Here is a 14370-nt window from a genome sequence, read left to right as displayed (position 1 = left end):
GTAAGAAGCCATACCTATTAAGGCTCTGACTTTCTTCTGTGTATTTGGAACAGACATGCCAATAATGTGTTTTATTCTTTCAGGTGTCAATCTTCTCCCCTCCTTTGACAGGAGGTAGCCTAAATAGGCGACCTCCTGACAACAATATTGAAATTTTTTGAGCGAAGCTTTATGACCTTTTTTAGCAAGATGAACAAGCAACAGTACAGTGCCTTCTTTACAAGCACTTTCAGAATCTGCGGCCAAAAGCAAGTCATCGACATACTGGAGCAGTGTACAAGTAGGTGGCAATTCAAGGGTATCAAGCTGCTCTTTCAAAGCTCTCCTATAAATGCTTGGACTTTCAGTATACCCTTGAGGTGCACGAGTAAATGTGAATGAACGTCCCCCCAAGGTGAACGCGAACAAATATCTACTCTCCTTGTGTATCGGAATACTAAAGAAAGCATTCTTTAGATCCACAACACTAAAGTGCGTAGATGTAGCAGGGATCATTGTTAATATCGTTGTTACATCAGGCACAATTGAAAATTGTGGGGCGACAACTTTGTTAATAGCACGAAGATCAATTATGAAACGGTATGGGATTGCATTGTCGCCTTTCTTGTATACAGGCAAAATCAGGCTGTTACATAAACTACCTGCAATCTCTTCAATCACCCCTCGATGCACAAAATCGGAGACAATGCACTTCAAAGCACGCTCGCCCTCAACTGATATTATATATTGCGGAATGCGTGGTAGTTTAACTCCATGCTTCAAAACTATTTTAACAGGCTCAATCTGTAGCACACCAACATCATTGTCGTCAACCGCCCATAAACATTCTGGAACAACACTAAACTCAGGAGGCAATGGTCGAATCAAAAACTGAGAATTGGGAAGTTGCTGTGGTGAAACCGTCAGTCGTACTCCATCAGAGAAACAATGAATTACTGCATTCAGTTTCTTCAACAAATTTAACCCCAGCAAATTCTCTCCACAGTTCGAAGTCAGAAGGAAGGGACAATGGTCCGTGAAGGGACCCAAAGAAACAGACACCGGCGAAGAAACCGGGCAAGCAATTGGTATACCAGAAAACCCTACAGAAACATGTGTTTGCCCTGACAGTGGAATGTTTGGAACCCGGGAATGATCAATGAATCACTTCTGTGCTCCAGTGTCTATCAAAAACTGATGTTTCCTATTCCCCACTAACAATTCAACGTAGGGACCTTTCTGATTAACGGGAATAGGTGAAGGTTCCAAACCCTGCTTCGGGCAGTCCTAACGAAATAAAATGTCGTCGGAAGGAAGCTCTTCAGAAAGGTAGGCAGCAGAAGGGTGATCAAATATGTTTCTCGTGTCCACACTTGAAGTCTGATTTTCCCGTGTAAAAGGTTGCTGAGGATCTTGCGAGAACTGACCTCTATCAGTGCCCCCTGCTCCAGGGCGACCTCTAGGTAGTCTACCCATACTCCCAAACGCGTTGTTTGACCTTTGTCGAAGGACGGGGCACTGTGCTCGCCAATGACCTTCCTGGCGGCAATAGGCACATTGATTAACATTCACAGGACCCAAAGGTGCGTTTCCTTTTGGGACATACTGACCTCTGGTCTGTGAAGTACCTCCTCTGGGATTTCTAACAATTTGTTGTAACAATACTTTAGTCTTCAAATCTCCTTTCCTCTTCTCTATTTTCTCTTTTTCATTATTAACACGGTTCTCATAATACTGAGCCATGTGCAAAACTTCAGATTGGGATTTCGCCTGCCAAGCGCTCTCAGAGGACATAATCTGTGACTGGATGTCGGGCAACAATCCACGTACAAATTTGTCCACAAACAACCTTTTCCCAGACTCTGTGCTCAAGTCCTGTCCACTGAAGTCAGAGAATACCTGTTCGAATCTATTAAAGAATTCGGTGGCACCTTCAGTTTTTCCTTGAACACAGGCCGTAAGCTTGTCCCAAATAATTCTTTTCTCTGGAATTATAGTTTTCAATTTTGCGACAATTCTATCAGGCAAAGTAAGTATTACCTGAGGTGGTTTCTCACAAGCTGGTCTTTCCCCATCAAACCTAGTCATGTTAGCCCACGCATCTCCCAACCCTGGCACATCGTCTATTGTCCGAACCTGCTTCCATAAATCTCCGGGCAGGAGTACAGGGAATAGCAAGTCAATATCACTTAAGGTGAACACAGAGGACTGCAAAACGGACTCTATCTCTTTGTAAAACCCTGTCGGGTTTTTCCTGATATCGGGAATTAATTGTCTAATAGTGTTCACTTCCTGTCGTGAAAACGGGACGTGAACAAATTGCGATACATAATGCGCAGGGATATCCACAGCGGGTGCACCAGTCCAGCGTTAGCGGGAATCTCAACCTTTGGGACAAATGTCGGAGGAACCTCTCTCATAGGCAACTGAGATATAGGTAACTCCGACCGCTCACTAAGCAATAGAGCCAGGTCGACGCTAAGGCAGTCGAAGAAGTGTCGGGCGAAAAATCCCTTTTACAAATTCCCAATGACTCTATAGGACAACTAACCTTCTTCCTTACACATTCTTCCTGCAGGTACTGTACCATTACCTGAATCACCTTCCTTTGCATTTCTACTGTATAGTGACTATACGTGTCATACACTTCATCTGGTGGTATCGATGAATCCGAGATCCATCGAATCGCATCTTTGGTACAAATTCGTACTTCCTCAGGTGCCGATCTACGACACGGAAGGAACCATTTCTGCACATACATACTGTCGTCTTCATCATCCTCATCCCGCAATTTCTCAAAGTCCCTCCTATACTCAAACAATCTCTCAACATGACCATGTACTTTCTCCTCTGTATCCCTCGAAAGTGCTAAAGTATTTAGATCCCTCACCCCTTGTGGGAGATCCGAATTATGTAATCTACCCCACATTACACATAAATGAGTCCCCAAACCTTCAATAAAAACATTTTTCTCGGGAAAATTGTCCATATTTGATAATGTGGAAAAAACATTGACTTGATCACCTTTCTCCATACAGTGCTTAGCCCATGCAAATAATTCCTGTTTCTTGTCTGCAGAAACAGTATTTCGAGTGACAATCTTTGACCCCGCACCCCGATCAACGTTGGTCAATACAGAACCACTCGGGAGCGGAGATATGGGCAAATTCAATGAGGGTGCAACTATCGGCGCAAGAGGAAGGGGTGGCGGGATAGGTGGAGAAACAACAACTAGAGGAATAGGAACAATAGGTTGTACAGGGGGAACAGGAATAACAGCAGGAACAACAGCAGGAATGGGCAGAGCACCCGGGAGAGGATCATATGGAGGTGGCGCAGAGGCACCAGGCCTGCGTACGTTTAACAATTTTTCAATAAATTCTTCAGAAACATGGAAATCTTTAGAGGGATACATTTTCTGGATACCGAGTGAGAAAGCCCTTTCCATATTTTTAACTGACTCTGAATTTTTTTCCTTATCATATAACGACGCCTTTTCGGCATTTGTTTTATGACGGCGTGCATGTTTATCCCTACTTTAAGCTGCTGCAACGCTTCTTTTTTCCAATTCTGCAAAACATCAAATGCTGCAGGTCTGGCCTTCTTTTTTAGCAAGACCGATTCTAGGTATTCAATACGGGGGATCTCGAAACTACCATTGATTGGCCACTGAAATTTGGAGGCATGTCTGGTTTGTCTGTGCCAAATATCATTAAATACTATACTTCCAATGCCATACTTACAGTACATAGTACATGCCGGCGACCCCTCCTGTGGTGCCGGGCGGCTAAATTCCAAAGATTGTCGATCGCTGCGGAACAGAGCCCTAAAGCAGCTAGACAATTTCCCAGGCATTTCACAAAAAATTGGTGTTACCTGGTCAGTAATTGCGTCTGCAGAGACAATACGCCAAATTCAAACTGTCAGGGTTAAATTAAGAGCCGGGTCATGACTGCACCTGACCAAACCTAAGGAGGACCGTACGGTTTACCAAAGAACTTACCTAACGAATTTTACCTTGTGTTTGGTGGTTTCGACAAATCTGCCCGCCTCAAAAATGGACCCTCGTCAAGATGTGTCAGACCACATGACTATCGTCCAAGGATCGGATCGTGCAGCGCTGCCGAGGTATCGCGTCTCGTTCGGTCAGGCCCGCAGTATCACACCGTCCGATCCCGGTTCGATAGTCTGCGTCAACCTTCAATGATCCGGCATCAATCTTGAGGGTCCCTGTTCGGGCGCCAACTGTGAAAACATAAAAATAATATGAGGCCGGGAAGCCCAAAAAAGAAACACACCAACACAGGTTACAAAGAACATACAAGTGCTTCATTTAAAAGCTACAACAGTTACCAAAGTCAATTGACAAACGGATAGCTATTCGGCTCTCAGAGTAACGTAACGAACTTCAACGAAGGTTCGATGCATTAGTAAGAGAGACCGTTCATTGGAATATTTAGGTCTTTTATACACTTTATCCAGCCCTTGGCCAACCCTCTCGCGGGTTAACCATTCTAGGAGTCGGGCCTATGGGTTCCCTACCAGGTCAATCCTATAATATATGCATTTTGATTAGTTTCGCTGATATAGTTGTACATTTACACATAGGTCAACAGTAGGACAAGGTCTCAGTTCGCGACCCCGAAAAGTGGCCTGCAGGCATATTAATTATTCATGTGTAAGGAGGTCACAACGGCCAGAATCTTACTCAGAATGTCATTCGGCCTCCATTTTGATGTTCAGGGAGACTTCCATATAACAAGAGAACCTAAAATGGCGGCTTAATCCAAGATGGCGACTTAAATTACTTTCTCTAAGGTCAAGACCTTACCGCGGAGTTTGTTCGCATATGATGTTTAGACAACTTGGCGTAGGCCAATACAGATACAATTGTTGCGATAGGAGGCATAACATTGTTTCAATTCCGACAATGAGTGCTCTAACAATTTCTCACATGGGAGGGAAAACACAAGTTATTCAGAAATACCTTCTTACACACCCTAGAAACCCTAGAAACACTTCCCATAAGTTTGTGAACCAGTTTAAGCAAGACAGTGCAACAATACTTAAATGAAAACTGAGCAAAATGGCACTTCACAAGGTTTAAAAACGGGGAGGAAAGGGTAGTTGTAAGCAATGGGTGCACCACACAGATCTAGATGAGAATCAATCTAAAGAAGGCAGGTAGGTCTAACAAATGTAGCCAGAGTCAGTAGGCCTGTGCCAGAGTTAGTGGTACAGGGCAAGGGCCCAGGAGCAAAATGTTCTTGTAGCTGCAGTCAAGTCTTTGGTTAACAATGTTGAAAAGGTGGATGCAGAGAGCGAATAGACAATGTTAAGAGAGAGGGGCGGCCAACCCAACAGGTAGGTAAAGGATTTGAAACACCTTTAGTGCTACCGCGAAGAAAGGGGCGGCCTGGCGGAACAATGTACTTTTAAAATGAAGAAGTGGCTCCTGCGGTTGTTCCTGGTAGTTCCTCCAGTTCGGGGGATCCAGCAGAGGAAGAGAGGCTCTCGTCATGGAGGAAGGTTCGAGTTACTGCACTACCCAGAGATGAAACCAGCTGCGGTGCTGCCCGACGAATAAAAGGTACGCTCCTTTAAATCGCAGTCCAAGTGGACTGGTGCCCGGCTATCTGGCCTCTGAGTGCAGGGTACGGGAGATTTGACCAAGGCAGGTCCGTGAAGGCGATTGGCAAACTGGTTGGCCCCACCAGCTCAAGGGAAGAAGGCTCTTGCAGATGAAGATCTCCTCTCGTCGTGTGGAGAAAAGTGGTGAGACGCTGCAGAAGGGCTTCACCAGTGGTTCAGTCATTGCAGATGTCTTTGGCTCCTCTCCTCTTCGGCTTCTTAGTTCCAGTGGCGACGTCTTGCTCTTCCAGTCCTCAGGACCCTGCTTTTATGCAAAAAGATCCCCATTCATACAGCCTAGCTGTCACTTACACAGTGGAGTGGTCATCTTGGCGGGAGACCCTCCAGCCTATCAGGATAGAGTGCGACATGGGTTGCAGAGGCGACCCTGTCCAGGCATCCTACTCCCCCTCCCACACAATGGACCCACCCCAGACTCAGTGACGCCGAAAGGAGGGCTTCTTGGCAGAAGCCCACCAAAAGGACGAACAAAGGATCCCGACCTGGGTTAGGAGTTTAGAGAAAGACATAAGAAAGAAGTTATATTAAAGTTCTGGCAAATAAAACCTACCAGAGTAAAGTTAATATTAAAATAAACCGGCGGTATGTTAGAGGCTGTCAGAAAAAGTGGTAGCCTCGAACAATGGGAAAATCCCTTAGGAAAATATTTGCGGTCGAATATTTATGGTAGTAACCACTGCCACCAGCCAGAAACTTTAGAGAGAGGGACTTTACGGTACCCCCTCGAAAATGAACCTAAGGGAAAAACGATTAACCTTTTCCAGTACCTCCATAGTAAGATGGGTTGTACTGGTTAAGTTCAATATAATTGACTAGTAAAGTCAATGGTGATTTTACATGGCCTGGGAGACAGTAGTCAGTCCCAGGGTATGGAGTCTATGTTTGGGGGTCGCTACGACACCCCTGTGTCACTGCACTGAGGGTGCTGTGTAACACATGTGAATAAAGATGGTTCCTATGGGGGTGAGAAAATCCCATAGACATTAAACACAAAAATAGCCTAGAACACACATAGCAAAAAGCCTAAGAGTGGGAAAAAGAGTCTAACTCTTAGCAGGTAAAAAGAAACAAACCCTTCAAATCCACCAAAGCTGCTGGGGGACTCTATAGGTTAGGGAAATTAGCCACAGAATGAGAATTCTCCCTAACACTTGCCCCCTTCCCCCAGACTAAGGGACAGGAGGATCTAATCCACTCCTGGATGAGTTTCTTACCTCTAGTCGGTTATAAACATCCTAGAGAGACCATCAGCATTTTGGTGGTGACATCCTGACCTGTGGTCAATGGTAAAATCAAACCCTGGGAGGCAGATTGACCATCTTAGCAGTTTTGGGTTCTCCCCTTTCATTTGCATCAACCATCTCAAGGGTTGGTGGTCTGTTTGAATGATGAAAGTAGATCCATACAAGTATGGTCTAAACGTCTTCAAAGCCCACACAATGGCAAAACATTCTCTCTCAATAGCTGCCCACCTTGTTTCAGGTTCCTTCAGTTTTCTACTGATGAAGCAAATGGGGTTCTCCCTACCTTTCTCATCTAGTTAGCTGAGTACTGCACCTATTCCTATATTGGAAGCATCTGTTTGTACAATGAAGGGTTGGTGGTAGTCAAGAGCTGAGAACTGGAGCTTGACAAAGGGCTTTCTTCAGGCTTTCAAAGGCCTGATTGCACTCCTCATTCCATTTGATCTTTTTAGGGAATTTAGGAGAAGAGATTACATTCAGTGGAGAAGCTATGGTTCCATAGTTCTCAATGAAATTTCTGTAATACCCAGTGAGGCCTAGGAAGGCTCTCACCTCGGTTTGAGTAGAAGGGGTTGTCCAATTTTGCACACCTTCAATCTTGATGGGCAAAGGTCTTATTTCACCACCTCCGACCTCATGCCCAAGGTAGACCACTTTAGTCTGACCATTTTGACACTTACTTGCCTTTATGGTCAGATGGGCCTGTTCCAGAGCCTGCAAAACATATCCTAGGTGGTCAACATGTTCTTTCCAGGTAGGGCTGAACACTGCAATGCCATCCAAGTTTGCCATGCAGAAGTCCTCCATCCCATTCAGAACCTGATTAACCATCCTTTGGAATGTAGCAGGTGCATTCTTCAGTCCAAAAGGCATAACCTTAAATTGGTATAAGCCCACTGGGGTGGAGAATGCAGTTTTCTCCTTGGCATGGTCAGTCAGGGCTATTTGCCAATAGCCTGACGTGAGATCAAATGTGCTGAGGAACTTGGCTGAACCAAGTCTATCCACCAGCTCATCTGTCCTTGACAAAGGATGGGCATCAGTCTTAGTTACTACATTTAGAGCTCTACAGTTCACACAGAATCTCAACTCCTTCTGCCTTTGGTAATAACACAACTGGGCTAGACCATGGACTAGTAGAGGGCTCTATTACCCCGAGATCAAGCATCTTGTTGACCTCTCCTTTGATGTGGGGTCTTACATTTTCTGACATTCTGTAGCCCCTACTTTTGACAGGTAAACAGTCACCAGTTCGGATATCATATTGGCCCCAAGGGGTCAAACCTGGTGCTAGAGAAAACAGGGAGGCAAATTGATTTAACAAAACTTTGCACTCCTCCTGTTGCTCAGGTGTCAGATTAGAAGAGAGATTAACTCCTTCTATCTTTTCATCTAAAGGTTTGTATCTGAGGAGGTCAGGTAGAGGTTCACTCTCCTCCTCCTCTTGAGCTGAAGCTAGAAGCAAAGCTCCCCGTTCTGGTCTCGAGACATAAGCTTTTAGACGGTTGATGTGAAAGACTCTAGGAGCCTCCTTAGGATTGCCTAAGTCCACCAGATAGTTCACCTCTCCAAGTTTTCTCACAACCTTGAAGGGTCCCATCCATTTGTCCTGCAAGGCCCTCTGCCTTGTTGGGACCATAACAAGAACTAGTTGATCTTGAGCGAACTCAACCATGTTGGCCTTCTGGTCATGCCAATGTTTGACCAGAGCCTGACCAGCTTTCAAGTTATCACTTGCATCAGCCATCATGTGTGACATTCTCCTCTGGAGTCCTATCACATAGTCAGTGACTCTGACTGCAGGGACGTCATTTCACCAAAATGCCAGGGGTAGCGGAAGTGACATCACCCGACCCTTGACCCTCTGGTGACATCACAGGAAGTGATGTCATTAGACCCCGCCCCAAAGTGATATAGCGGGTAGCAATGGTACACGACATTTCACCCGTTGAAAAAACAGGAAGTGGCATCACATAGCATTGTAAACTATGAAAAATATAGTTATGATATCACTATATGATGTACATTCATACAAGAATGGATCGCCATATGTATCATTAAGTTCAGTGTTTATTGGCCCGTATTACCAAATGACTGTGTATGCAAGCAGACGTCCATGACCAAATGATAAGCGTAAGTGCTATATAATAACACATCATTAAGCGCTTTATATAGAAAAAATATACACCCAATATCACCCAACCTGTGTTGGTACTCATTTATCGACCTCAGAAGGATGAACGGCTTAGGCTTAGTGAGGCGTTTAAGAACAGACTAAATCAGTGACTCACCCCCTGAAGTGTGCCTGAAATAAACATTTAATGAGGCCAGCAATTACTGTATAGAATTCCAGAAAGACACATTATTTGGTATACCTATTCTTTCTTATTTAGGGTCAGTGCTGAAAGTGTTAGAAGAAAAATAAGAACAAGTGCCTCAAGTCTTTTTTTTTAAGGGGCCTGAACAAGAAAGCCAGCCACCCCAGAAGTAAAGAGCCACAGCCCAGGAACTTGCATAACTTAAAAAAAAAAAAAAAAAAAACACAAAATATTTTTTTTTTTTTTAGTAGAGGTCGCAAGGGACACCACAGAGGTCGCAAGGGACACCACAGAGGTCGCAGTTGCGACCCCTGGCGACCCCCAAATGACGTCCCTGTCTGACTGGTGTGCGGATGGAGCACTCTCCAACCCTTCCTTGATCAGGGCCAATGGACCTCTGACCGGATGGCCATAGAGAAGTTCAAAGGGACTGTAACCCACTCCCTTCTGAGGGACTTCTCTATATGCAAAGAGTAGGCATGGTAGTAGAAGATCCCACTTTTTCTTAAGGGGGTCCTCTAAAGCTCCTATCATGCTCTTCATGGTTCTGTTGAACCTTTCTACCAATCCATTTGTCTAGGGTGGTATGCTGTTGAGAACTTGTAGGTAACGCCACAGTTTTTCCACATGGCCTTCATGTAGTGGGACATAAAATTTGACCCCCTGTCGGATATTACCTCCTTAGGAAACCCAACCCTGCTCAAAAAAAATACCAAGGAGGGCCTTAGCCACAGCAGGAGCTGTAACAGTCCTCATAGGAATTGCTTCAGGGAACCTAGTAGTATGGTCTAGTACAACAAGTATAAACCTGTTGCCTGAAGAAGTTGGAGGATCAAGGGGACCAATAATGTCGATTCCTACCCTCTGAAATGGTACTCCCACAACAGGGAGAGGTACTAGAGGTGCCACGTTCTTGGAGCCACTTTTACCAGAAGTTTGGCAAGTGTGGCAACTCTTGCAATATTTATTTACCTCAGCCCCCATTTTAGGCCAATAAAAGTAGAGAGAGAGCCTTTCCTTGGTCTTCTTGAAGCTCAAGTGACGAGCCAAAGGTATCTCATGGGCTAGTTGCAAGAATTGGAGTCTGTTCACTTGGGGCACTACAAGTCTCTTGTAGTCTCCAGGGGTTGACTCGGTCGGTTCACTATAGAAGAGGCCATCTTCCCAGTGTAACCTATACTTCCCAGGCTCTTGCCTTTCAAGCTGAGAAGCTGCCTGGTGGCGAAGACCTTCCAGAGTTGGACATTCTCTTTGTCCCTTACTGAAGTCTGCCCTGTGGGGGCCACCTTCAGCCAGTAATTACTGCAGCTCAGGATGGTACACAGGGTCAAGATCTCCAATGAGTTCCTAGCCTCCTACTAGATCTGAATCTTCAGGCTCTAGTTCAACCACACAGGGTTGTACCTCCCTCTCAGCCTCAGCTGGAGGAGGAATCACAGGTGTGATTTTTGACAACCTAGGAGATTTCCTGGTTGGCAGCACTGGAGTGCTTTCTGCTGGTTTCTTCTTTGAAGTCTCGGGCTTCCCCTTTGCTTCTGGTTGCTTGGAAATAGCGGTTAGTAACTCCAGTGGAGTAGGAGTGATTTCTTTTTCTATCATCTCCTCAGGAGAGCCTCTCAAGGTCCTCTCCCTTGCAAGTCTGGTAAGCTCCTGTAATCTCTTACTAGGAGGTCTGGGAGTACTTGACACTGCTCCCAGGTCTTTCAGATCATTGCCCAACAGCACCCTTCCTGGTACTTCAGATTGTACACTCACAGATATCCTGACAGTCATTTCATTGCACTGGATGAGAGCTGGTAATTGGGGAAGCATCTGCACAGGCCCTCCAGCTAACTTGGTGAGGCGTTTGGGTGCCTTAGCAACATCCTCCAAAGCTTTGTCCACCACAGTTATGCTGGCCCCAGTGTCTCTAATGGCAGGGGACCCCTGACCATTTACTAGGACACTGTCTTTATAATACTCTTTAGTATTAGGAGGGATAGAATTATACACATCTAAATTCTCTTGTTTCCACAACCCTAGAGATATTAAAGATACACTAGCTGAGACTCCAATGGGGTCTTCAGCCAGTAGTTGAAGGTTTCCACTGACCATATGTACTTCCTCCTCTGGAGCGAAGGCTAAGGAGACAGTGTGGACCCCTGAAGGTTTACCCTTACATCTGGGATCCCCTTTCACATGATCAGTAGAGCCACAAACATAACATTTTCCAAATGTCTTTATGAATGGGGGCTTGTTCTGACCTCCTTCTGGTCTGGGACCAGAAGGTGCACTAGCCTGATTAGGTTTCCCTTGTGGCTTACCCTTAGAATTTTGTTTGGAGCCCTCTTTGGAAGGGGAATTATTTGAATTCTCTTTGTTGTCTTTCTTAGGCTGCTTTCCCTCATCCTTTTTCTGAGTTACCCCTGAATCCTTGTGAGTAGCCCTGTTGGCAACCCACAGGTCAGCAGCCTTAGCTAGTTTCTTAGAATCTAATTCCTTTGAATCAGCCAAGTGCTCTCTGAGCTCAGGAGAGCAGGAATCATAGATAGACTCCATCATGACAAGATTTCTCATTCCTTCATAAATGTTAACTCTATAGCCCTTAATCCATCCATCTAAATTCTTCAAACACTCATTCACCCAAGTAGCCCAAGGGGTACTATCATGCTTTTTTGAGGGTCCTAAACCTCTTAAGGTACTGGGAAGGAGTCTTCCCAAATCTAGCTATCAAAGCTAGCTTTACACATTCATAATCCATCCTATCCACCTCCCCCAACTCCGTTACCACATCAGATGCAACAGGGGGGAGCCTAGAGAACAACCAGGGGATCAACTGATTCCCTGTGATATCCTGGAGCCCATGATTATATTCAAACATAGCAAGCCAATCTAATACATCCAACTTAGGTTCTTACATACCCACAATCTCTCTAGGCATCCGGGGTCTTTTTGGAGTGGAAGATCTAGAGGATTTAGGGAGAGAAGCATTTTCTAAAGACAATTTCTTCATCTCAAGCTCATGGTGGACCTCCATTTCTTTGCGCCTTAGTTCTTGATGTCTCTATTCAGTTTGGCACTAATTCTTTTGAATTCAAGTTCAGGTCTCATTTTTTCTAGAGAGATAAATTCAGGACTTAATGTGGGACCTGGTAAGGGTCCAGTAGCCACAGGTTGAGGCCTTTGAGCCGGTAGTGGGCCAGAGGGGGTGACATTGTTATCCTCCTCTTCCTCATCTGTTTCAACAATAACATCTTCAACATTATTTTCCTCAAGATTTGCTACATTTGCCGGAGTAGTGGGCACTACAGCACTACTATCCAGACTTTGTTTCTCTAACAGTCTATCAATAATTTCTAATTTCTTGCCTTTGACAGGAAGACCTTTCTGTCTACACAGATGCTTTAAATAATCAGCAGTATTTGTAACGAGGGTCTCCTGGCTGTAACTTTCCATATTTTTGACTTTTGTTTAAAATAAACTTGTTGTGATAGTTAGCCTTGTCGTTATTTGAACCAAGGTACTGGCAGAACTCTAAAATGTAAATCCAATACTTTTATCCTCACCGCTGTACACCAGTGTTGGGCAGAATCCTGTGCAGTTCCCTTAGGGAGCACTACACAAGATTAGGACTACAGGTGAGAGCAATAAATCCCCTTTGTTATCAGTCTGTACCACAAAGATTTAGTTGGTAGCTGTGGCTGAGCAGTCAGTCTTATCACAAGAGGGAGATGAGCAGTATTCAGGGTTTACACATTAGGCCTACAGTACTATGGGACAAGGAAACACTGACCAAAGCTTTGTATTAAAAAGTAGATATATATTTCTTTTATACACTTCTAATAAAACACATGTATCACAGTCATGAAGCAAGTGAAATTAAGTCACAGGAAAAATATACACTTTCCCAAGTTAAATTGTAGACCAAGTGAACCAGAGTGAAAACTGAGCAAAACGGCACAGTGGAAACCACACACAAGGATGTTCTAACAATTTCTCACATGGGAGGGAACACACAAGTTATTCAGAAATACCTTCTTACACACCCTAGCAACACTTCCCATAAGTTTGTGAACCAGTTTAAGCAAGACAGTGCATCAGTATCAACAATGCTTAAATGAAAACTGAGCAAAATGGCATTTCACAAGGTTTAAAAACGGGGAGGAAAGGGTAGTTGTAACCAATGGGTGCACCACACAGTTCTAGATGAGAATCAATCTAAAGAAGGCAGGTCTAACAAATGTAGCCAGAGTCAGTAGGTCTGTGCCAGAGTTAGTGGTACAGGGCAAGGGCCCAGGAGCAAAATGTTCTTGTAGCTGCAGTCAAGTCTTTGGTTAACGATGTTGAAAAGGTGGATGCAGAGAGAGAAAAGACAATGTTAAGAGAGAGGGGTGGCCAACCCAACAGGTAGTTAAAGGATTTAAAACAACTTTTGTGCTACCGCGAAGAAAGGAGTGGCCTGGCGGAACAATGTACCTTTAAAATGAAGAAGTGGTTCGGTGGCAGTTGTTCCTGATAGTTCCTGCAGTTCGGGGGATCCAGCAGAGGACGAGAGGCTCTCGTCCTGGCGGAAGGTTCGAGTTACTGCACTACCCAGGGATGAAACCAGCCGCGGTGCTGCCCGACGAATAAAAGGTACGCTCCTTTAAATCGCGGTCCGGGTTGACTGGTGCCTGGCTATCCGGCCTCTGAGTACAGGGTACGGGAGATTCGACCAGGGCAGGTCCGGGAAGGCGATTGGCAAACTGGTTGGCCCCACCAGCTCAAGGGAAGAAGGCTCTTGCAGATGAAGATCTCCTCTCGCCGTGTGGAGAAAAGTGGTGAGACACTGCAGCAGGGCTTCACCGGTGGTTAAGTCGTTGCAGATGTCTTTGGCTTCTCTCCTCTTCGGCTTCTTAGTTCCAGTGGCGACGTCTTGCTCTTCCAGTCCTCAGGACCCTGCTTTTATGCAAAAAGATCCCCATTCATACAGGCTAGCTGTCACTCACACAGTGGAGTGGTCATCTTGGCGGGAGACCCTCCAGCCTATCAGGATAGAGTGCGACATGGGTTGCGGAGGCAACCCTGTCCAGGGGTCCTTCTCCCCCACCCACACAATGGACCCATCCCAGACTCAGTGGCACCGAAAGGAGGGCTTCTTGGCAGAAGCCCGCCAAATGGACGAACAAAGGATCCCGACCTGGGTTAGGATCGTAGAG

This window comes from Ambystoma mexicanum, chromosome 4q (genome assembly GCF_040938575.1).
Source record: "Ambystoma mexicanum isolate Mex_15411 chromosome 4q, UKY_AmexF1_1, whole genome shotgun sequence".
Classification (NCBI taxonomy): domain Eukaryota; kingdom Metazoa; phylum Chordata; class Amphibia; order Caudata; family Ambystomatidae; genus Ambystoma; species Ambystoma mexicanum.
Note: the sequence above shows the minus strand (reverse complement) of the source record.